The sequence below is a fragment of the Sciurus vulgaris genome (assembly GCF_902686455.1).
Source record: "Sciurus vulgaris genome assembly, chromosome: 4".
NCBI lineage: Eukaryota > Metazoa > Chordata > Mammalia > Rodentia > Sciuridae > Sciurus > Sciurus vulgaris.
In genome coordinates, this window is record NC_136464.1 from 80,195,499 (window position 1) to 80,220,058 (window position 24,560).

Below are 24,560 nucleotides of genomic sequence, written 5' to 3' on the forward strand. Positions count from 1 at the left end.
GAAGTTTTTATCTTCCCAAAATGAAAATGTGGTTAGATTTGAAGAAAATGAGTAAAATGTGATAATTGTTTCTACAATTGGTATTTCTTGCCCATAGCATAAGGATCAAGTTTTATTTGTTAACTTTTAAATTTATCAAAATTATGGGACATGTATCAGACCATGTGTAAAGAATAAGTGTTCATTTTAATTACATTATAAAATTCTAATTATAGTAAATACGATGAATCTATACTTTCCTCCTGTAGACTTTGTTCTTAACTGTTGCCACAAATTATGTAAATCACTCATGTTTATCAATTCAGCAACTTTAAATTTTTCTAATTTATAAACATTAAAGTTTAAGTGTCGAGTGGGAGAGGGAATGGGGAAGCCATTTGTCCAACTGTCTTTATGTGGGTAAAGAACATGCTTCCTTTTTGCAAAGTGCAGGTGGAAGGAGAGGTTTTATAAGCCAAGGTAAACAGAGCACAACCACAGGATGAAAAGCTCATGCAAACCAAGATTGTAATAGTTTTATAGACAAGTTACAGCCAGTAAGATGTTAGGGTGCAGATGCATAGGGAACAGGGACTTTTAACTTAGGCATTACCTAATGATTAGAGATGACCAAGTTTTGCTGAGTGGAGTAAAAGGAAAAAATCAAATTCTGCCCTATGATATTAAGTCTGTCAAACTGGAATAAGTAGCATCAAACCAATTAAGACTTAGCAAGAAGAAGAAAGACATTTACCTTCCTTCTTATAATGATATATTTTGGTACTTTGATATAAATTGAAAAAAAGTAAAATTACTGAGCACATCAAGCTAATGGGACTCCAGTCTCTCTTTAGCTTTCTGTTTGGCAATGTAAACTTTTCTTCTGTTCATGATGCAATAAAACCAAGAGGGTTCTTACCACAAAAAAAAAAAAAGAAAAAAAAAGTTTAAGTGTCTGTATTAGAGAGAAAAATTTGTAGCAAAGAAGCTTGAATAAGAGATAATAATATTTTGCTATGAGACACCGCATAATAGATGTCTTACCCAGTGATGCACATGTATGATAATGATGCCATCCAATTATAATGACGTTGAAAACTCCAGTTGCTTAGTGATCTTACTGTTGTTAAAATGTTACAGTGCAGTGCATTGCTTGTGTGTTCATGCTGATGCTGGTGTAAACAAGCCAAGTGCACCACTCATTGTATAAAACTATACAATATATAATATATATTATTCAGTGCATAATATTTGATAGTGATAAATGAATGCTACTTCATTATGTATTTATTATACTACACATTTCACTGTTAGAGAATAGTCTGACTATGAATTAAGAAGGTTTACTGTATAACAGTATCAGCAAGTCCCTCAGAGAGTATTTTAGAATATAGCATTGCTATCAGAGGGAATATCCTTAAGGACCTCTAGTGGGACAAAACATAGAAATATAAGAGTGATTTTGATGATTGTAACCCGAGGAGGCAAAGGATAATGTGTTTCTTTTTCTTTGTTTCTAATAAAACGATTAATACTACAATAAACGAATGAACCTAGAAAGAATCCTACAGAAAAAAAAAAATAAAGGAAAATATTTTTCACAGGTGCAAAATGTGCTTATATTTAAGCTAAGAGTTATAAAAAATCAAAAGGATAAAGAACTAAGAGGTATATAAAGTAAATAGGTTATAATAGCTAAGTTTAATTTATTGTTGAAAAGAGAAAAAAAAATGATTTTACTACCTAAATGTGCTGTGCCAACTGCAAAGATCTTTTGACAGCATAGAAATTGCCATAACTCCCACATGGTTTATCAAAAATTAAGCACATAAAAAATTATATATATATATAAGCTAAAAGATTTTCTGGAAAAAAAGTTTAAGTGCCTTCAAAAATGCTTAAGGAAAAAATGCCCTCTTGTGAAATTACCTCTATGACATCTCGATAGATGAGTGTATAAGTTTAAATATGCATAATTGTCTAATAACTACTTATAAAACAAATCTATGAATAACCACTAGTAACCACTACACTAACACACACACAAATCTCTTTTTGACAAATGTCATTTTTCTCATTAAAAATAAAAATTTAAATCTTAACCATTTAGGAAACTTAAGCTCTTGGAAATGTCACCTTGCTTTTCTAAAATATGTATTTTACATATTTTCTTGTAGGCAAAGATAATAATTATATGGTAATTAGTAAATACCTGGAAAAAAAGATGAAATTACCTTTGATTTACTTCTGTAGAAAGAACTACATACATCATACCCATATTTAATGTGAAGCTTTGTGGCAGTACTTTACTGCAAATTACTTCAGGTAATTTGTGAGAACACCTGCCGGTCTTGAACAATATAAAACTTTCAAGTACCAGTTCTGAAATGCTGGTTGTTCATTTGCCAATTATATGTATTCACAGTTGCTTGGATTCAATGACACTACATCCCCTTATTACAGAATTACCTCAATTAAAAGGTATGAGCTGAAATGAAATATCTTTATGATTTACCCCCAAATTTACTATATTTTGAAAAATTATTTTAGTTTTCTTTAAAATTTAAATTAGTCGATTTGAAAATAAAATCAAAGGGGACAAATTACTTTTGGCATCATGGTACATTTTCTTGATGTCTTTAAATCATGGTAAAGATGAGAGCATTAGAAGTATATTATAATTTATGTATACATAAATATATATATATATATATAATTGTGCATAGAGACACAAAGTGCATACAGAAATATATTATGTACGTGAAAATCTTTCCCTTTGGTACAAAAATACATATGTTAATTAAAATTAGGTTTATTTTATCAGGATTTTTTTAAAATACAATGATAAAATAAACCAGCCAATAATAATTATAATCATTGTATATTTGATGCATACTAAATTATTATTGCTAATTCAGGAAAAGATAAACATAGTGTATTTTCATGGCATTATCCACATAATGGTCATAATGGTGATTTAATTAAGTATATTATTTTTGTTTACACATACTAAAAATTTTTAATCATTACCTTTTGAATAAGAAGGCATTAAAACAAAATGTATTAATAACATATATAAACATTTACTAATAAAATATTATAAGTAATATATTTTATTGCTATATTTAATATTTTAATCTAACACTTCCTGGAAACTCTGGTAAGTTTTAATGAATTTTATAAGTACTCTATTAATATAGGAATTATAAAATTATAAAAAAAACTGTATTATGCTTACAATCATTACATGAAATGTAGATGACTACAGGGGAAAAATTCTAAAGTCATTGATTCATTGCCATTGAATAGGTCAATGAGTAATTGAAATATTTTATTTCTATATTTTCAAATATTTAATTTCAAATATTTCATTCAGCAAATGCAATTTTTATTTTATTCAAATATTTTAGTTCAGCAGAATGGTGGGATTTGTCACTTTCTATATTATCATTGAGTGTGCCTGTCAAGGAAATATTTTTCAATTTACTATTTTGAATGAGACTGGGCATATAATTTACAATATGATTTGTTTACACTTTTTGAGTTATATTTGATATATGAAAAGTATTTGTATGCACATATATGCATACAAATATTTATATTTATGTGTATGGACATATGCATACACCCAAGAAACCATCATTACATTCAATAGTCAAGATACTAAGTATATTCCTCATCTCCAACACTTCCTTTGGGTTTTGTTTGTTTAATATGTGGTAAACATGAGGTATATTCTCAATATATACCCTATCATTACCTGTAGGTACAGAAGATCTCTAGAACTTACTTAGCATGCAGAACTGAAGTTCTATACCTATTGAGGAACTATTTTCCTCAGGCCAACCCTAGCAAACACTGTTTAATTCTCTGCTTTTATAAATTTTAATATTTTGTTCACTTACTTCACATAGGGGGAATCATGCAACTCTTGTCCTTTTCACTCAGGAAGAGGTCCTCTCAGTTCACCCATGGTATCACAAATGGAAAGATCTCCTTGCTTATTATTGCAGAATGATATTTCATTGTGTGTACATGCCATATTTTCTTTTGAAATTTATCCATCAATAGATATTTGTGCTGTTTCCATATTTTGGCTGCTAGAAAAATACCATAAAAGTGTGAGGGTACATATATATCTTTAAGACCTTGATTAATATAATTTGATATATACTCAGAAATGTATATTTGTTAATTTTAAACTGTATTAATTGCTGTATTATATGACACTTCTATTTTTAATTTTATGAGGAATCCTTGTATTCTTTTTCACATTGACTGTAACAACTTACATTCCTACAACAGTGAATAAGGATTTCCATTCCTGTTCCTCTTCATCTTTGCTAAAACTTACCCTTTATTTTGTTTTGTTTTGTTTCATTTTTGTTTATAAAATATCCATCTTAATGATAACTTATTCTGCATTTCCCTTATATATTGATTTTTGGCATTTTTCTTTTATGCACCTTGTGGCCATTTATGTCTTATTTGGAGAAATGTCTATTAGTACATTTTTCTTGCCATTAAATACTTTACTGATTAACTTAGAATATTAGAAGCTAGAGTAGTTTCAAATATATTTAGAAGCTAGAATATTTTTTCAAATATATTTTCTCCACTTTATACTTTGTATTTTCACTTTGTTTCCTTTGCTGTATGAAAGCTTTATGGAAAAACAAAACAAAACAGAAACAAACAAATAAAAATACTAAACCCAAAATCTGTAGAAGGACTATATGGCCCAACAATAAATTTTACCAGACACTAAAGAAGAATTAATTGCATTTTTTCTCAAACTATCCCCAAAATTGAATCAAAGAACATTTAAATTTCCTCACACTAGAATAGAATTATGTCAATACCTGATATACACAAAGAAATTACAAGAAAACAGTTACAGACCAATATCCCTGATATTCAATGATGCACAATGCGCAAGAAAATTTGAGAAAAAATATTCAATGGCACATTAAAAGTATCATACACTGTGAGAAGCAAGACTTACCCATGGCATACAAGGATGGTTTAACACATGCAAAATTTTATTACGTTGTCTTTTTTCCTATTCATGTTTTAGTTTACCTAATGTATTCTGTATGCTAGTATTTTGCCAGATATACATAAATATTTTATTCTATTTCATGAGCTGCAATTTCACAATATCAGCAGTGTCTTGGTATTTTTTAAACTCTCGAATTTAAATGTAAAGTTTATCAAAATTTATGTTTTAGTTTAGTGTTTTTCAAGTGTACCAGTAGCCATGGTTTTACAATCTGTAAAACATTGATTTTATAGATTGAGTACCATGAGTCTCAATGATTCCATAGTGAACAAATTGAGTCAACTCAATGAATGAAAGAGAATATATTTCCCAGACTATATTTTAGTGTTAATTTTATGTAAAAAAAAATTCTAGAGATCCTCTACCTATTAGTATGTTTATTGAATCTCTGTAATGTTCCAGTGGTCTACTTGTTTCTTTTGGGTCCAGTCTTATGCAGGGTTATGGATTATAATTGCAAAGTCTTGGTAGATGGCAATGGAAGTTCTCCAACTCAGTACTTCTCCTTATGATTTTCTATTATTTTTGGTCCTTCCTATTTCCACCAAGTTGTAAATTTTCATACATGCAACCACACGAACATACACAAAAGACTAAGCTCTTTAAATTTTCCATATTATGAAATTCCACATTTGATAACAATTGCTAATAAGTCAAAGAGAAATGTGCTTATGCTCTTTGAAAAATCCACTGTATCTGTTAAAATGCATTGGAAAATATAATAAAGCACAGTTACCTGTTCCCCTAGAGATTTTATATATTGTCATAATATCAAAGAGATGTAAGTATCAAAAAATTCTTATGGGATATACTAAATAAATGTAGAAGAAAAAAATCAAAGAACAAGATACAAAAATTCTTCTGAAGAAAGCACAAGGCCTGAAGAATTTTCTTCATAGAGAATAAGACACATAACCCTCTAGCCAGAGCAATTAGTTGGAAGAAATTAAAGGGATATTAATAGAAAAAGGAAAACTCACACAATCACTATTTGCCAATGACATGATTGTATAATTAGAGGATTCAAAAAATTCCACCAGAAAATTCTGGAACTAATAAATGAATTCCACAAAGTAGCAGGGTATGAAATCAACAGTCATAAATCTAATGCATTTCTATTCATAAGTGATGAATCCTCTGAAAGAGAAATTAGGAAAAACTACCTCATTCACAGTAGTGCCAAAAAAAAAAATAAATAAAACAATTGGGAATCAATCTAACAAAAGAGGTGAAAGACCTCTGTAATGAAAACTGCAGAACACTGAATAAAGAAATTAACCAAAACCTTAGAAGATGGAAAGATCTCCCATGTTCTTGGATAGGTAGAATTAATATTGTCAAAATGGTCATACTACCAAAAGTGCTATACAGATTCAATGTATTTCCAATTAAAATCCTAATGTCTCTTTCCATAGAAATAGAGAAAGGAATCGTGAAATTCATTTGGAAAAATAAGAGATCGAGAATAGCCAAAGCAATACTTAGCAAAAAGAGTGAAGCAGGAGGCATCACAATACCAGACCTTAAATTGTACTACAGAGCAACTGTAACAAAAACAGCATGATATTGGCACCGAAATAAACAAATAGACTAATCGTACAGAACAGAAGACACAGAGACAAATCCACATGAATAAATTTATCTCATATTAGACAAAGGTGCCAAAAACACAATGGAGAAAAGTTAACCTCTTCAACAAATGGTGCTAGGAAAACTGGAAATCCAGATGTAGCAAAATAGAATTAGACCCTTATCTCTCACCCTGCAGAAAACTCAACTCAAAATGAATGAAGGACCTCAGAATTAGACCAGAGGCCTTGTACCAAATAGAAGAAAAATAGGACCAAATCTTCATTATGTCGGCTTAGTACTTGACTTCCTTAATAAACTCCCAAAGTACAAGAAATAAAAAAAAGAATCAACAAATGGGATGGATTCAAACTAAAAAACTTTTTCTCAGCAAAGGAAACAATCAATAATGTGAAGAGAGAGTCTATAGAGTGGGAGAAAATCTTTACCACATGCTCTTCAGATATAGCACTAATCTCCAGAATTTATAAAGCACTCAAAAAACTTAACACTAAAAATACAAATAGCTCAATCAATAAATGGACAAAAGAACTGAGCAGACACTTCATATAAGAAGATATACAATTGATCAACAAATATATGAAAAAAATATTCAACATCTCTGGTAATTAGAGAAATGCAAATCAAAACTACCCTAAGATTTCATCTCACTCCAATTAGAATGGTTATTATCAACAATACAAGCAACAATAGATGTTGGCAAGGATATGGGGAAAAAGGTACACTCATACCTTGCTGGTGGGATCCAAATTAGTGCAGCCACTCTGGAAAACAGTACGGCACTTTCTTAGAAAACTTGGAATGGACCCACTATTTGACCCAAATATCCCACTCCTTGGCTTATACCCAAAGGACTTAAAGTTAGCAAATTACAGTAAAGCAGCTACATCAATGTTTATAGCAGCTCAATTTACAATAGCTAGATTGTGGAACCAACCTAGATGCCCTTCAGTAAATGAATGGATAAAGAAACTGTGGTAAATATACACAACAGAATATTACTCAGCCATAAAAATAATAAAATTATGGCACATGCAGGTAAATGGAAGGAGCTGGAGAATGTCATGCTAAGTGAGATAAGCTGATCCCAAAAAGCCGAAGGGCCAAATTTCTTTCTGATAAATGGATGCTGATACACAACGGGGTTTGAGAGTAAGGAATAATGGAGGAACTTTGGATTGTGTAGAGGAAAATGAGGGGAAGGGAGGGTGCAGGGAGAAGGAAAGACAGTGGAATGAGACAAACATCACTACCCTATGTACATGTATGATAACACAAATGGTGTGACTCTACATCGTGTACAAGCAGAGGAATGAACAGTTGTACTACATTTGTGTACATTGGGAAAGAAAACACTGCACTTTGTGATTTAGATAGTTCTCTTTCATGACAAAGGTTAGTCGGAAAATAATGTTATTCTTGAGCAGTACAATAATTGTCTACTTAAATGTAAATAAATAAATAAATAAAATTTAAAAATAAGTTCAATTTTCTTGTAAGACAGAAACATACATGCAATTATAGTACATTAAAATTATACTTTTATATGCTAAGAATGGAATAGTGTTCTTTGAAAGTAGACTGCATGTTCCTCACATATATTTTTTTTTTCAGATTTTCTGTATACCTTCTGATTTTTTTTCTCCAGTAGTCACTGAGGTTGTCAGTAATTTATCTATTTTAAGATTCAATGAGTCCTTCTCAGTTCTCAAGTACTCAGCCTATTTATTAGTATCATTTGTCAAATTGATTTTTAACAATACCCTGTCGGGACTACTTTCTGTTTTTCTCCTGTTGGCTCACTTTACTTTCTTCATAGAGACTTTTGCTGGCTTTGCTTTATTTTCATCCACCATAGTTGGTTAGTTTTAGGTAAAGCCAAGGTCTAACTGCATCATAAGGCTCTTGGACCCAACCCCTATCACACTGAGGTTAGAGGCCAATAATGAAATTACAAACTTTTGCAGTTCAAGCATCAAGTTTCCTTCATCAGAATCTGCCTTCTAATCTTGCCAACATTTATTACACTGCAGTGGCATGGAACAGGCAATGTGGGATTTGAACAGTTAATGTATTTTCTCTTAACTTTCTTTTTAAAATCTTGCCATATAAGTATGGCAATCATCAAAGATTTGATTTATTAATAGATTACCCAGATGACATACAGAACAATTGTACATGTTATAGACATATTTTCCCCCAGTCAATAGGAATCTGAAAAAGCAAATAAGTTAGATTACAGAATTTATTGGAAATAAATGAATTGCATTTATTGGAAAATCATCTTCTTTCTTTTCCTCCATCCCTTTTTAAGTTCTTTGGTAACAATATGAAAAATAGCACAATTAAAGGAGTTAATTTATCAATCTTTCTTAAAAAAAATCTATCAACATTGTTTAAAAATTATGCCGTTGATAGTTTTGGGAAAGATGATAACAGTATATTAAATATCAGAGAATATGAAATTTAAAGTTAAAAAATATATCTCAACTGGCTCTAAATCGTATCTCCTATTATATTATAAGGACAAAAAGAATTACTGCAAATCCACCATCTGCCAGGTAAATTCCTAAATTATTTCTTCAGAACTACGTTTTGCCTACTAAATCCAACATACCTGGCATTGCTAATCATAAAGGAAAATGCATGCACATTCTCTGCTTCCTTATCATTTTACCCATTTCCCTCTTCTGTTCCAGCATTCCATGGTTACACCGTACACCAATATCAATTCTTAGGATATCTTTCTTCATTTAAATTTAACTTCTATCATTTCCTATCTACTCTCTAGTCTTAAAGTTTTTCACTCTCCTAAGAAGACAGTTTCCCCTGCAGCCTGTGGAAGACAAATGTGCTCCTTCTATTATATGCCAGTGAGTCTCTCTTCTCTAGTGCTTCCTTTGACATTCATATTTTGTGTTAAACAATCCTATGGGCCACACAGGAGACTTGAATTTATTCTTTCATTGATTTCTACTATCCAGCTAACTTATTTATTATCCCCAACTCACTACTCTTTATTATACTTAGACACACATGAAAATATATTATTAAATTTTTCTAGTTTATACATTTCAGATACACAAGATATTAGCTAGTATTTCACATATTGCAATGCTTATTAATAATGTTTTCTTTGTATGCTTGTATTTAGAGATTGTGAAAAGAAAAAAATGGATTTTTAAAGAACAAAACAGATGATGCATTTGAAATAACAACTCCTGTTCACTTTGGCTTAATTTTTCCTTGACCATGCGGTTGAGTGTGTAGATGGGTAAAACGAATGCTATTATAATTATGTGTTTTAACATGGTATTACTATTTTCATATTTTTTTGATAGATGTTAAGACTGGGTCAGCATTTGAGAGTATGCAATTTTAAGCTACCAATTCTCCCTAAAGCACAACTCAGCATACTAAAAAGAACCATGTCAAAATATGTTCTGGTGAAAAACTATTAGATGTCTTAATAATTTAGAAAGAGCTTTCTTCCCTTCTCAAAATCATTGTTTATATTGTTCCTATCTCTTTTAATTGTGAGTTATCAAGGATTAAAGGAATATTGGTAAGGTAACATTGTTTTATTTTTGTTTTCACAGGTTTAAATATTAACATACTGGGTTAAAAATCAAATATTGATTCTACCTAAAGTCATTCTGTACATTTCAGAAGATAAAAGTATTTCTATATAAGTTTATCCATGCACTATTACTTTATTGCACTGGTTAAAAAATATGCTGTTGAAATGGGAAGTATTTGGAATCAGGAGAGTACACATAAACCCTATTTTCTTAGCTTCAATACTAACTTTTTAAAATGAACTCTCCAATATATTTTGCTTTATATTATCTTATGAGGCATTTGAAAAATGAAGAGTTCAATTAAACAAAATGAACTTAAAAAATTAGGTGATGAGCTGCTAAAGTCAGGCTTAAGTCTAAAGTTACAATATACTTGTAAATTCAACATAGGTCACAGTTTATTTAAAAAGTTACTTAAGGAATTCAATTCAAGTAAGTCAATTCAAACAATCATTACAATATAGCAACTGTTTTTTTTTTTCTATTGAAATCAATTTATGGTATTCCATGTTTGTTGGTTAATTTACCTTCTCTATTGGTTTATGTTAGTTCTGGTATATCTTCCATTTGATTATTTTAATTCGCTTTGCCAGAAAAATCTCAGCAAAGTTTCTGAACACATGAGGAAGTAAACTACTACCAAGAAAATAATCTTTGATTTTTTTCACCTTTTCCATATTTTTTAAAAATTTCCAGATTGAGTTTAATGATTGTATTATTATTGAAATGTTATGTATTTATCATTAAAGTATGTATCTAACGCCATGGAAAGTGACATTACAAATGAAAACTAATTACATTAGGCAGTATTTGTTTAAATTTTACTTTTTTAAACAGTCTTATAGTTTATCAGTTGATACGTTTATATATAAGAAATGACATTTTATGTAATAAACCATCTGATAATAGTAATAATATAAACCATGACTTCAATCAAATGACATTTAAGTAATGACAAAATTATAAATTATTTTAATGAAAAGTTTTTGTATATATTAATACTGTCTAAATAAATTGAATGTTAAACTTTGTCTAAATTAAAAGGATCTATACTGCCATCTTCTGCCACATTTTCAGGTAAATATCCCAAAATGAAATAACAAAAGATTTTAGTAACTGTATTAACCTGTTTCAAACTACTTCTTGTTGATTTATTCCATGTATTTCTTATTGATGAACAAAATCTAGTTTGATGTCTGTTTAGTAATGACAAGTTCATAAACATGTTCTAGTCTTACAGTGTCTTTTCCAAAATATCTACAAACCAAACCATAATTCTTTTACTAAATGAAGAATCACAAAAGGGATAAACAGATTCTATTCCATGCCATACTCTGCTACTGAATATTTCCAGTCCTTTATCTCCAATGAAAATAAACTGGTGGACTTTTGCTGTTAATTCCTATGCAGTTATTTAGGAGAAAAGAATTTAGTTACATTGTCCTGAACAGAAAAATCAAATTCAAGGATTTGTGTTAATGGTGAGGATGCAAACATATTTATAAAAGAATACAAACTCCATAAATATCTTTCAGAGACATTAAACTGAAATTAAAGGAAAACAATTCTACTGGTTTAAACTGTGCTGGCAGAATACACAGTTCATCCCCTGCTCACCTGTTATTACCCAGCATAGAAATCCTCCCAACAGTATCTCCTCCTCACCACACCTGGCTACAGAGTAAACTGTTTAAACACAGTGACAGTCTTGAGAACACTTTTTCTACAATGGGAAAATACCAATTGAAAAAAGTATTTTAAAATTATGATTTAGGCTCTATTATGATATTTGCTCATCTCCATTTTTGACAATATCCTAAAACAATAGGAAACTGACTAACTCATCTTGTGCAATATTGATAATTTTATTTTATCTATACTTAAAAATACATTGAACTTTAAGGTTTGTTTTAAAGACTTGGAAAAACTCCTGCCCCGTTCATACTTGTTAAATGTACAAATTATGAGATATTAACATTATAGAGACCAGAATAAAAATTTTGCTGAGATAAATTTTAAAATAGTGTAAGCACATATCATTCCTAACTAACAGATTAGCCAGTGGTTTTAACATTTTCTAAGTTGTTGACTCTTATATTTATCATAATATATGGAAAGAAAATAGGAGAACATTTTTTTCTGATAGAAGTATCATCTTTATTTATGATGATTTCTAATTTAGCATTAATGATTAGCTAAGATGGAGTGATTCTCACATACCTTTTTATATCAGAGAACAAGTTTCTTCATGCAGCTGTTCCTCCATTTTTGTATCTCCTATATTTTAGAAAAACTGATAGTTTTAGTATCTAAAATTGTCATCAAATAAATGTTCTCCCACTTTTGACTAAAACTCCATTTTTGACAAAATTATTGATAAAGATTATCAAATGGATATTGCTTCATTTTTATATTATTGATGATTTTATATATTTAATAATCCAAATAAAAAATTTTAAAAATATAAATAAAGGTCAAACACAAATTCAGGAACTATAAGTATAATGGCAATGTATCTCTGAATTTTAAAATGAAAATAATTTAGACACAATTATTTTGCCATCATGAATATTTATTAACCTTTCCAATATGGTTGTCTATTCAGTAAAATCACACAACTGTTTTTTTAAGGATTAAATAAATTAATAGATGATAGATATTAATAAAAGGTTAATCAAGGAAGGGGAACAGATTCAGAAATCTAAAAAAAAAAAAAATAGAGAAAGGGAAAGAGGAGAAAATCAACACAATCTAAGAAAAGACCTCCAAAAAGAGTTTAAGGACAACACTCTAGGTGTTAATAGACACGTTTGGGTAAATTTACAAGGCTCTGGAAAACCAGGAAGAGAAGGTCAGCATAGGGCACTATTTGGAAAGAAGCTGGAGTTAGTTGCACAGAACTCAGAGCTGTGATCCTGGCTCATTGGCCTGCAGGTTCTCAGCCCTGGACCCCACTCTAAGGAGGAAGCAAAATGGGTATCCAGGGATTCCTTCTGGGAAAGCAAGTCAAAGGGTGAGTCACAGAAAATGAAGGTCCAAGATTCATACTATTGCAAATACTCAGTTGATGTCAAGTTCCTGTTACTAAAAGTGGTCCCACTGCATAAGAAATAGTACCAAGGGGGTGGGGGGAGAATTTGAGTCCAACTTACCTTTTAACTGAGAAAAAAACAAAACAAAACAAAAATAAATGTTTTAGCTGTTAAACTCAGCTTTCTTTCTGGAATGTTCACAAGAACATTCACAAGAATGTTCTAATATTGTACTGTAGTCTTTTTTCTTTATATGTTACTATTTACTCTCATAACAAACTATCTAAAGGGGTTTGTGGAATAAAATACCTTTATATGATTTGAGACATGAAAAAGAATAATGATAAATTACCACTTTTAGGCCACAGATAGATCTAAATTTTACATACAGGACAGTATACTTTCTTGATCCATTTATAGCAACCCTGTGTCAAAAGATAATCTTCCTACTGTCAGAAATTCTATTTACTTGATGTGGTTTGTTTCTTTTTACTTTTGTATTCCCCAGTACTAGCACAAGCCAACATTTGGAAATTGTTTTGCTAAATGAATGAATAAATTCTCTTAGCTTATAAAACTTTCCTTTGGCTCATTTTGCTTTATTTTCTTGAGATTGAAATTCTATTATCATTATTATTAGAATATGCAACCACCTTCTAGTATTTCAACCACTGAACCCTAATTTTAGCTGTTTGGAAACATTTTCTTTAATTTTTAGATGCTCTCAGCCATATGGTCATATAGTAACTTTTACATAAATAATTTTATATTTATATATAATTTTTATTTTAAATATATATTGCAATTTTCATTTAGAAACTAATTTAGCTCAGCTTCCCAGGGGTGGTGGGGCATAGCCTGTGACAAGAGAACATTTAGGCTAAGACTACTTTAGATAAATACTACTATTTCCAAGAAAGCAGAAACGATGAAAACATAAGATTTTTTAAAAAGAGGGTTTTCAAAAATAAAGGAAAGGTCAAAATGAACACCTTTTTGCAATAAGAGTAGCTCAGTGCTCTTCCTCAGTGAATGTCATCAGAGAAGCTGAAGATATTAGGGTAAGTAAACTTTCAGGTAAGACCACATGGGGTTGTGTGGGGAGCAGACAGAGATTTTATCTGCTGGCTCTCTTTTATTGTGCTTAGAATTTACGCCCCTTACTGATTCTTGAGGCTCCCACCATAGAAGCTCAGTAGCATCAGTGGTCTCTGCAAGCAGACAAGTTAAAATAAAAACATGGCATATTTATTCTTCATGATACCACTTATTTTCTTACAAGATGAAAATAACTAATTAGCTACCACATTGTTGCTAAATCCAAAATAAATATAGCAAAAATAAAGAAAGAAAAATTTTAAACTATCATATATTGCTTTTCCCTAATATTTACCCACAGTGCTTTGAAGCTAAAAGCTATAACTCCCTCTTGTGGAAAGCATAGAACCTTTGGAGTTCAATAGCCAGGCTTGAAGGAACACGGCCAACAGAGGCTCACTCTTCCTGATATTTACTTCCTCCTGTCCATTTAAACTTATGGAAATGGTTGAAAACTATGGCCCTGACTCTAACTCTTCCAAAAGCGTATTTTGCCATTAAGGTAAAGATGACCTCCAAGAGAACACACAATAGAATATGTAGCCAATAACATGGCTATGTTGGTTTACTGGTTGCAAGCATACCACAATCTTCAAAGATTTTTATAGTTGGAGAAACTGGTTGTGGACATGTTGAAATTCTCTGTACATCTTTGCATTTTTTTCCTCTAAATCTAAATGGTTCTAAAAATAAAATGTAATTAGAATTTTTGAAAAATATTATTTAATAAATTAAAATATGGGCAAAGCATGAAAAATTATAAATCTGCCAAATAGGATTGTCAGTCATTTAATTCTGTGCACTCTGTGCAGGTCTTAATATGTGTTTAAGTATAGTGATGATATCTATCTTCTTTTTTTTTTAACATGATTTTATTTATAAAATTCGGCACATTGCTTACTATTGCTTGTGTCCATTTAAATAGTCCTTAGTTACAGCTCTCAATTTCTAAAATAAAGATTTTTGAAAATGTACTATGACTACGTATTTTATTAAATTGATATCCTATGGGCATCATTAGTCAACCACTCAAACACTGTGGAAAAGGGGTTAATATAAAACAAAAGTCTTACAGACTACAGTTTATCAACACTATCTTCATTCCATTTTTTTTTTATGTAGTAACCTTTATTCATGAAATGGTTTCATTTACAAAACTATTATTCTTTGCTATCACCTCAGCTTTCAGTTGTTTTAATTTTATTGTAATGTTTTCTTCCAACATTTCAGTAAAAGGCACTTGCTTCACCTTGGATAGAAACTCCAGAATAATTTTTTCACCTTTCTCTCTTTCCAGACAGCACTTCTTTGGCTGGTTCTGTTTAATCATGTCCTTGTGAGGCTCCAATACTCTGAAACTCCTCAAGTTCCAGGGCTTTTTGTTTGGCACACTCTATTACATGCCTAAGGAAATTAGCAAGCTCTGCAACGTCAATTCCAAAACTCTGATCACTGACACCTTTTTTTCACCTGATAAAGCATAGTTAGGGTCTCTTCAGTGGTTAGTGCTGTGACATGTAGGTTATTAACAGTTGGTATCTGATTGGCCAAGGCAGTAAGTTCATAAAAATGGGTTGGAAACATGCAGAAAGCACCAATCTTTGTTGCAATGTAATAGGATATAGCCCATGCTAGTCCAAATCTATCATAGGTAGAGGTTCCTCTTCCCAATTCATCTATGATTATTAAAGAATCTTTGGTTGCAGACTTGAGGATAGAAGCAGTTTCCAGCATTTCAGCCATGAATGTGGAGACTCCTTTTAACTGACTGTCACCAGCCCTGACCCGAGCCAAGATGCAGTCCACAAGGGATACTTCTGCTGATTCACATGGTACAAAACATCCAATTTGGGCCATGAATACTATTACCCCAGTTTGGCGAATATATGTTGATTTACCTCCCATATTGGGACCAGTAATGATGTGGAACATCTGTTTATCTTTTTCAAAGTGTACATCATTAGGAATAAATGCAACTTCGTCTTGAATTTCAACACAAGCGTGTCTGGATGCTTTTAATATAATTCTTCCTTGTCCTTTCTCCAAAATGACGGGTCGTACATATGGAACAGATGGTCCATTTGACACGTGAGCAAAGCTGACAACAGCATCTAGCTGAGCTAACACATCATTTAGTGTCTGCATTGGCTCTACATAGCCTGAAGAAATATTGACAATTTCTTTGACAATGGCATCTTGGGCCTCTTCGTATTCAGCTTTATTTTTAGTGTATTCTTCATTTAAAGCAGACAACTTACTGTTAGTAAATTTAACACCATTCTTCTGGATATCTACTGTACTCAAGTTTTTATTGTTTCGAAGAACCTTTTCTTCCTTACAGGTTACACGAAAGTAATAGCCAAACTGTGCACTGGAATCCAATTTAATCTGTTTGCCAGGGTCCAAACCAAGATCTCAGGCTGCACTTATTAATGTGGACTGCATCTTCTTTTCTAAGTCATCCATTATTTCTCTTAATTCACTCAGATTAGGATCAAATGAAAGTTTTACAGGGAATTCGTGGTTTTCCACCTGATCCATATCTAAAGTTGTTTCTATCATCTCCTGAAACTTTGAGAAATCAGAATGAAGATCAATAAGACGAGTCACAAAAACTGCCAACATCAATACCTGGTGTTTTCCTAGCATGTGCAAGGCCTAGGTTTAATCTCCAGAGTAGGGTAGGAAAGGGAAATGATGAATAAAGGTCTGTATCTTTTCAAATAGCTATTTCTGGATGTGAGGGTGATCTGGCTGCAACATCTACCACCTCGCTGATAGTCAGTCAGTTTGGTTAATCTGGTTGGCTTAGGCAGGTATTTTCTTTCTCACTGTTTCACGTATATCTGAAGCAAAGCTGTGTGTGCTCAGTGGAAGAGGATGACCTTCTCTTCATATTTTTCCAGAGCCTGTATAACATTAGGGAGTTGGTTTATGCCCTGATAGAGTTGGTAACAATCTTGAAGGTTTGCTGCTTGTCTTTGAAATTTCTTGGCAAATCGATTAAGATCTGGGAATTGACAAAGTAAATCTTCTTGTAAACTCTGCCTCAATTCTGCATCTTCTACCAAAGCTTCCACTAAATTTAATCTTTCTTCTAGTCTGTTCTTATCCACGAGAGGCTGCTTAATACACTGGTTAACCAGTTTTTGTCCTTGAGGGGTTTTGCACTTAGTCAGTAATGTAGCCAGAGACTGAGAGCCAGTAGTGTCTTCAACTGAACCCTGGAAAAGTTTGAGAGCTCTAACTACTGCAATATCCAGTTTCATGTACTGGCTGAAGTCAAAAGTGGTCAATTCAAACTGTCCAAAATTTGAATCATCTGATAAGAGTTCTAAAAACTTAATTACTGCAGACAGTGATGAAACTGCAACCTGATTCTCCATTTCCAGCAAGAGAGCACTATTCATCTGTTCTCCCTTTTTGCCTTTCAACAACTGATTTAGATCCTGATAAATGTCTTTTGTGGAAAAGTCAGCTCTTTTTGATCAGAATTCCTCCTCTCTGAATAACCTGCTCAGTTTCCCCATATCTCCAGCATTCTTTCCTCCTGGTAACACACATTCCTTTGGTCCAATCTGAATTAGGAGAGCCTCCAGATTGGAAAACTGATAGTTATCAGAGAATTCACACAGTCCTAGCTTCCTCTGTATGTTATCAACATACCCAACTCCAACCTGCCTTTGACCATCAACTGTGGACATTTTAACACCCACAACACCAATGGGAGCTGACATATCATTGTTACCAAACAGAATGTCTTCAAACTGACAAAGAGTGCCAGGAGAAGCCTTAAATGCCAAATACCAATCATTCTCCTTGGATGCCTTATTTCCAGGTCTGTTTTTATAAACTTCAACTCTATATTGACGAACCAGAAGAAGATCTTTTACAAAAGATCCAAAATTCATTTTAGTAAGCACAACACTCTGCAGAGTCTTTGCTCTGGTCCCAAGTACTTGATCACCCCCTGGGTCTTGAACACCTCGCCGGCGGCCAGCAGCGCGTCCTCGCCGTGAGCAGTGTAGAAGTCATCCCCGGTCGAAGAGGCGCACGGTGGTGGTTGGCTTCTCCGGCATGCTCTGGAAGAAGCGCACCAAGCCGACCTCGGCTGCGCTTTCCAGCTGCAGCGTCTCCTTCGGTTGCACCGCCATTTTGATGATATCTATCTTCTATCTGTCCATCTACCAATCTGCCTGCCTGCCTATCTATCTCAGGTAGATATAAGTTCAGAAAGAACAAATGAGATAATACTGTTATAAAATCACAAATTCATATTCATTTTGAAGAAAAAAATAAATTTAATTTTCATGAATTTTTGGTCATAATAACCTCAATATTCTTATAATTTAAGCATCAAAGTTCATTTTCAGCTAAAACTTATATCAGCTATAGTTTAGCAGTAGTGCTGTACCATGCATCTTTATTTCAATTTATAGAATGTAGTTTCCCATGCCCCTCTACGAAATATATGAACTTTCCAAAAGAGTGAAACAAATTATTAGACAAACCATGTAAAGTTTCTTAAAATTTCTAATCAGATGTATTTTACATAACTTCAACTTATATTTCATAAAGAAACTGTGGTATATATGCACAATGGAATATTAATCAACCATAAAGAAGAATAATATTATGGCATTTGCAGATAAATTGATGGAATTGGAGAATATCATGCTAAGTGAAATAAGCCAATCCCAAAAAAACAAAGGCCAAATGTTTTCCCCGATAAGTGCATGTTGATATATAATGGGGGTGGCAGAGGTCAGGAGTGAGAGAAGAATGAAGGAACTTTAGATTTTGTAGAAGGAAATGAGAGGGAGGGGCGTACGAAAAATGGTGGAATGAGTGAGACATCATTACCCTATGTACATGTATGGTTTCACGAATGGTATGAATCTAAACCATGCACGACCACAGAAATGAAATGATGTACCCCATTAGTGTACAATGAATCAAAATGCAGTCTATAAAAATAAAAAATAAATGAATAATTTTTAAAAAATTTTAAATGTAAATCAATGTTAAGGGGAAGTGCACTTTCAAGTAAGATAGAGTAATGAAAATAAATGGCATGTTATGAAAGCAATTTGTACAGTGAGGTGTAACAACATAAATACATAAGAACATCATACATAAGAATTCATAAGAAAAGTGTGTAGGCAAAGACTAATGATGCACCCCCCTATCTGTGTGTTCTTTTCCATTTCACAGGGTTCCTTCAAGACAGGTGTGCTAGTCAACTTTTCATCCCTGTGATGAAATTACTAACAAGGACAACTTACAAGAGAAAAGATTCATCTTGGTTGCTAGTTCAGGTTCACTGTCAGCTTGTTTTATAGCTCTGGCCGGAGGTAAGGAAGAACACTAGGTGGAAGGGTGACATGGAGAAGATCTGTCAGCTCTTGGCAACCAGGAAGCAGAAAGAAGAAGAGGTCAGAAAGAAGATCAATCCTTCCAGGGCACATACCCAGTGACGTTCCTCCTTTAACCAGGTCCCACATCTCAGTAGTTCATTCAGAATCCATGAGATCCAATCACTTCCCCAAAACCCTACCACTGAACTTGAAACTTTGGGGGACATTGAAGATCCAAGTCATAATGATAGCTTTGCCCTATCAACAGCTTTGGCCAGAAGAATCTGGACAAAAATGTTAAAATGTTGCACATGGTAGGCCTAGTCCTTTATGTGTGCTGATACTACTCTTTATGCTGGTATGCAAATATCATTCATACAGCTGGAAACAAACTGCTTGGAAATATCAAAGCCTCAAGGTGGAAGAGTCCAAAATACTCATGTTACTGCTTAGTGAAGAATTAATAAGAAATCCAACCAACCTGCAGTACTAGAGTGTGATATTACTACATCTCTGAGATGTACAGATTTATTTTTTTCAGCAGGTCCAACTGTTGCACTGACAGATTCAGAAATTAGTACTTTGAACTTAAGTTTCATTAAAATGAATGTATGGCATTGGCATAAAGATGAGATAATGAAGTCTAGATGGTTCAATGTCCTTTTGAGGAGGGCTCAAACATTGAATAAATATTTTCAACAAAATTGTAGTAAACTGTAAGGTAGATCACATGCTGTCCAAATTCTGAGCTCCTGAAAAAGTGTTTGAACAATGGGATATTTTTGTTTGTTAGTTATTACTGATGGCGTTAAAGTATTACAAGAAAAACATGATGTCAGAAAAGAATTGCAAATTTTATAGCAAAAAAGAAAGAAAATAAATGTCCTGGGGTTCAGGATTGAAAATGATAATTGATTAGGTACTAAAGACAAAAATACAAGATTCTTAAATAACTTTTGTTATCTGCTACTCAGGTATATTTAGAAGCAAGCACCTTTGCTTATGGGGTATGTTTGAAGCTGCTACTGATTTAAACGACTGTCAATGCTCTTTGAGAGTTGTGTCTTTCTTTCTTTTTTATTTTTTCTCTTTTGTTTCAGACAAAGCCCTTAAAAGAAATTTGCAAGGAACTAGCCAAATTCACTCATTCATTATGATGGACTCTCTTAAGTGACCTAAACTTTGCACATTATAATATTAAATTCTCCACTCAGAGGCAGTCTCTTCTGCACTTTTTAATCACACAATATATATCCTCAAACTGAGCATGCTCAGGAATGTGCCTGTTTCTAAATACAGTGATGATTCTTTCCTTTATCAATATATGTATGTTTCTCCAATCAAACCCCCTTGCTTTCTTTGTTGGGGAGACACTGCTTTGAGAATTATCACAAGAAATAAACACAAACAGAACCCACAATTGCATGTGGTTACACTTTTAATGATAATAGACCAATGGATCCTTTCAGTTGAATGACTCACTCAGGGAAAGGCTCGATTCATGGTGTAGCATTTTCACTCAGTTCCTAAGTTCCCAAGGAAAACTTCCTTCCTTCAGACAGAGAATAGAGGAGAAGAAGGAAAAGAAGAAGGAAAGAGAAGAAAGAAGGAGGAGGAGAGCAAGGAAAGAAGACAAAAGGTGAAAAAGTAGAAGAAGGAGGAGGAGGAAGGCAGGAGGGAAATGTAAGGAGGAAAATAAAGAAAGTGTGAAGGAAGTAGGTCAAACTTAAGAGGGATGTTCATAAAAGGACTTGAAATGTGCTCACTGGCACAAGAAACTGAAGCAAACAGGTAGTTCAAAAACATTTTGGATTTTGAGTAAAAAATAATGCTTAATAAACACCAATTTTGTACTAAGAAGTCTTTGAATGTTTAAGTTCTGGATGATTAAACTTCTCAGAGCTAAAGACAGTTTTCAGAGTTCAAAAGTTCTGGAAAGAAACAAAGAGAATAATGGTCACAGATAATGGGGCATGGAGCCTTTGGCCATGGCAGGAGAAGGCAAGTTGTCTTTAGTTCACATATAAGAACAAATGTTTAGAGAGCTCTACCTCAGGGGATTCCAGACCTTGAGCTGGACTCAGTGATTGAACAGGACGGGGGATGTCTTCCATGGAGAGCATGTGAGTGATCAATGTATGGAAAGTGGGGGACAAAAATTTGAGGCCAGGAGGCACTTTGAAAGCAAATGTTTCAAGCAGGATATTGTACTGATACTTCCTGAAAATAAACATACTCTGACCCAGGAATTCTTACCCTACATTCAGAGAAATATTTTAATTAGAATTTTTTATTTTTCATAATTAATTGTGGCAAATACAAGAATATTGAATTTACCATCTTTTATAGTCTTTTAAGATCATAGTCTGCATTATTAAGTATATGCAAATTATTGTGCAGTGAATCTCCAGAACTCTCTAACCTTGAAAACTTTTGCCACAAATGAAAAATATGATTCAACAACTATTTATTGAGTCTTTTTTCCAAGTTGGAATACACGTGATTAATAATTAAAAGTATACATAAAATGTTATTACAAATTTGCTCGTTTGTCTTTAGTGATTTAAAATTATTCATGACATGGCCCAGTGGGTAGACACTATTTAATAGTGGCATATTTAAAACAACCACAGCAAAAGTTTTCACATACTTAGATCAATAGTGAGACAATGTTAGTAGGGTTTGCGTGAATAAGTACGGTGTAAGATTTCTAACGTGTCTCCAAAAAAATAAATTTTACTCATTGTTCTGTCTAGTTTAGCTGTCACTCCGTTACTCTTCTGGAGAAACCCCACTGCTCTGTAGCCACAGAAAATGGATCCCTACAACCAAGCATTCTCCATTCACCTTACTATCTCCACTCTTACTCTCCTCCATTCAAGGGAGAGTATTGCCCTCAGTTATTTCTGTCAAAAAGACAATTAAAAGTGTCGATTTGTTGTTTAGACTTACTGACGATAAGTGAAACTAATTGATCCACAAAATCTGTCATTAGGAATTCCAAGAATCTCTTGGGACACTACATTAATTCTCTCTGAAGAAGACATTATATAAGAATGACTCAACACTCTGAAGAATTGCATTTTGACAAGGAATAATATATATTAATATTTACTACCATTAATAACTCTCCTCCTAAGGAAATATAGAATGTGACCACAGCATCATTACTAACAGTTAAGAAACAGATCTGCTCAGCTAGCAGCAATGCGAAAGCTTCACAGATAGATTTTGGGGTTTAGTGAAGAAGGGGAATAAAATATCCTTAATACATCATGGGTATCATAACATGAGCATTGCTGTAACAGCAGCTAAAGGATAGGTGTATGATTTTGAGTCATTTTCTTTTAGATTTCTCCCTCCAGACAGGAAGGAAACTGTTACTCCATCTTTCAAGCAATCATAATTTTAACCACGTCCCTTTTCTTTCTGAAAATAGAAATCAGCATAACGAAACCTTATTCAGGTCAGCATCACCATGTATGGTGTCTTAGTCTCTTGTGTGCTGCTATAACAAATACCACAGAGTAGGTATTCAAGAAAAACATACATATTCTCTTATAAAACTGGAAGCTGAGGATTCTAAGATCAAGGAGAGTATATCTGGAAATAGCCTTCTTACTTTACAAAACCATGGAAGAAACAGAAAGGACAAGGCAGTGCAAGATAAAGACAAACTCATCCTTTTATAACAGCAGTAACACCCATGATGGTGATACCAGGCTTATTGGTGATCAGGACTGAGCTTGTGTTCTATGGAGTCCAAGAATGAACACTGCAAACATCCAAAGCAAGCAAGCACAGTAAGCAAGATTTAGGTATTTAAGAAAGTGATAGAGACAGAATCCTCTGGAGAGGAAGGGAGCCAAAAGCCCTTGGGAGAGTTGTCACTTGCCTTTTTTCTTTTAATGAAATTTTCACTTTTTTTATTGGTACATTATATCAGGATAATGAAATTTTTCACCAGATGTTCTGATAGATTTATTTTTGTTGTTATTGTTCTATTAGTTATACATGACAGTAGAATGCACTTTGATACATCATACATAAATCCAGTATAGCTTCTCATTCTTCTGGTGGTACGTAATGTAGAATCTCACCAGTCATGTAGTCATATATGTACGTAGGGTAAAAATGTCTGATTCATTCTACTATCTTTCTTGCCCCCATACCTCCACCCCTTCCTTTATTCCCCTCTATCTAATCTAAAATAACTGTATTCTTTCTTAGCCACCCCCACCCATTTTATGAATTAGCATCTGCATATCAGAAAAAAACATTCAGCCTTTGATTTTGGGGATTGGTTTATTTTACTAAGCATGGTGTTCTCCAGCTCCATCCATTTACCAGCAAATGCCATTATTTCATTCGTCTTTAAGGCTGAGTAATATTCCATATATGTATATATGGAATATATATATGTATATAATCCTTTTCCTATATATTATATATATTATATATATATCACATTTTCCTTATCCATTCATATGTTAAAGGGCACTTGGGTTGGTTTCATACTCTAACTATTGTGAGTTGAGCTGTTATAAACATTAACGTAGCTGCATCAATTTAATATGCTGATTTTAAGTCCTTTGGGTATACCAAACCTTAAACTATACTACAAAGCCATAGTAACAAAAATGGCATGGTATTGGCCTCACTTGCCTTTTTTATAATCCTCAGAACATCTCTCTTTCATTAATCATTGTTTTTCCTTTCTCCCCCATATGTGTGCCTAGGAGCAAGAACATGGAAGATTTTTTTTTTTATATTCTTGAAAAATAACCATCAACTACCCTTTTTTCTTCCCTTGAAAAATCAGTTTCTCTTGAAACCCTCATTATTTTATCCATATTGACTG

The 24,560-nt window shown here is 32.8% G+C and overlaps 1 pseudogene across 1 annotated transcript; it reads right to left on the reverse strand.

The window, feature by feature from the left end:
• Positions 1–15,456: 15,456 nt before the first annotated feature.
• LOC306660183 (DNA mismatch repair protein Msh2-like) lies at positions 15,457–18,925 on the reverse strand (annotated as a pseudogene). The gene is made up of 2 exons: positions 17,228–18,925; positions 15,457–16,985 (listed from the first exon to the last, which is right to left on the reverse strand). The product of its transcript is annotated as a DNA mismatch repair protein Msh2-like (transcript).
• Between the last annotated feature and the right edge of the window lie 5,635 nt (positions 18,926–24,560).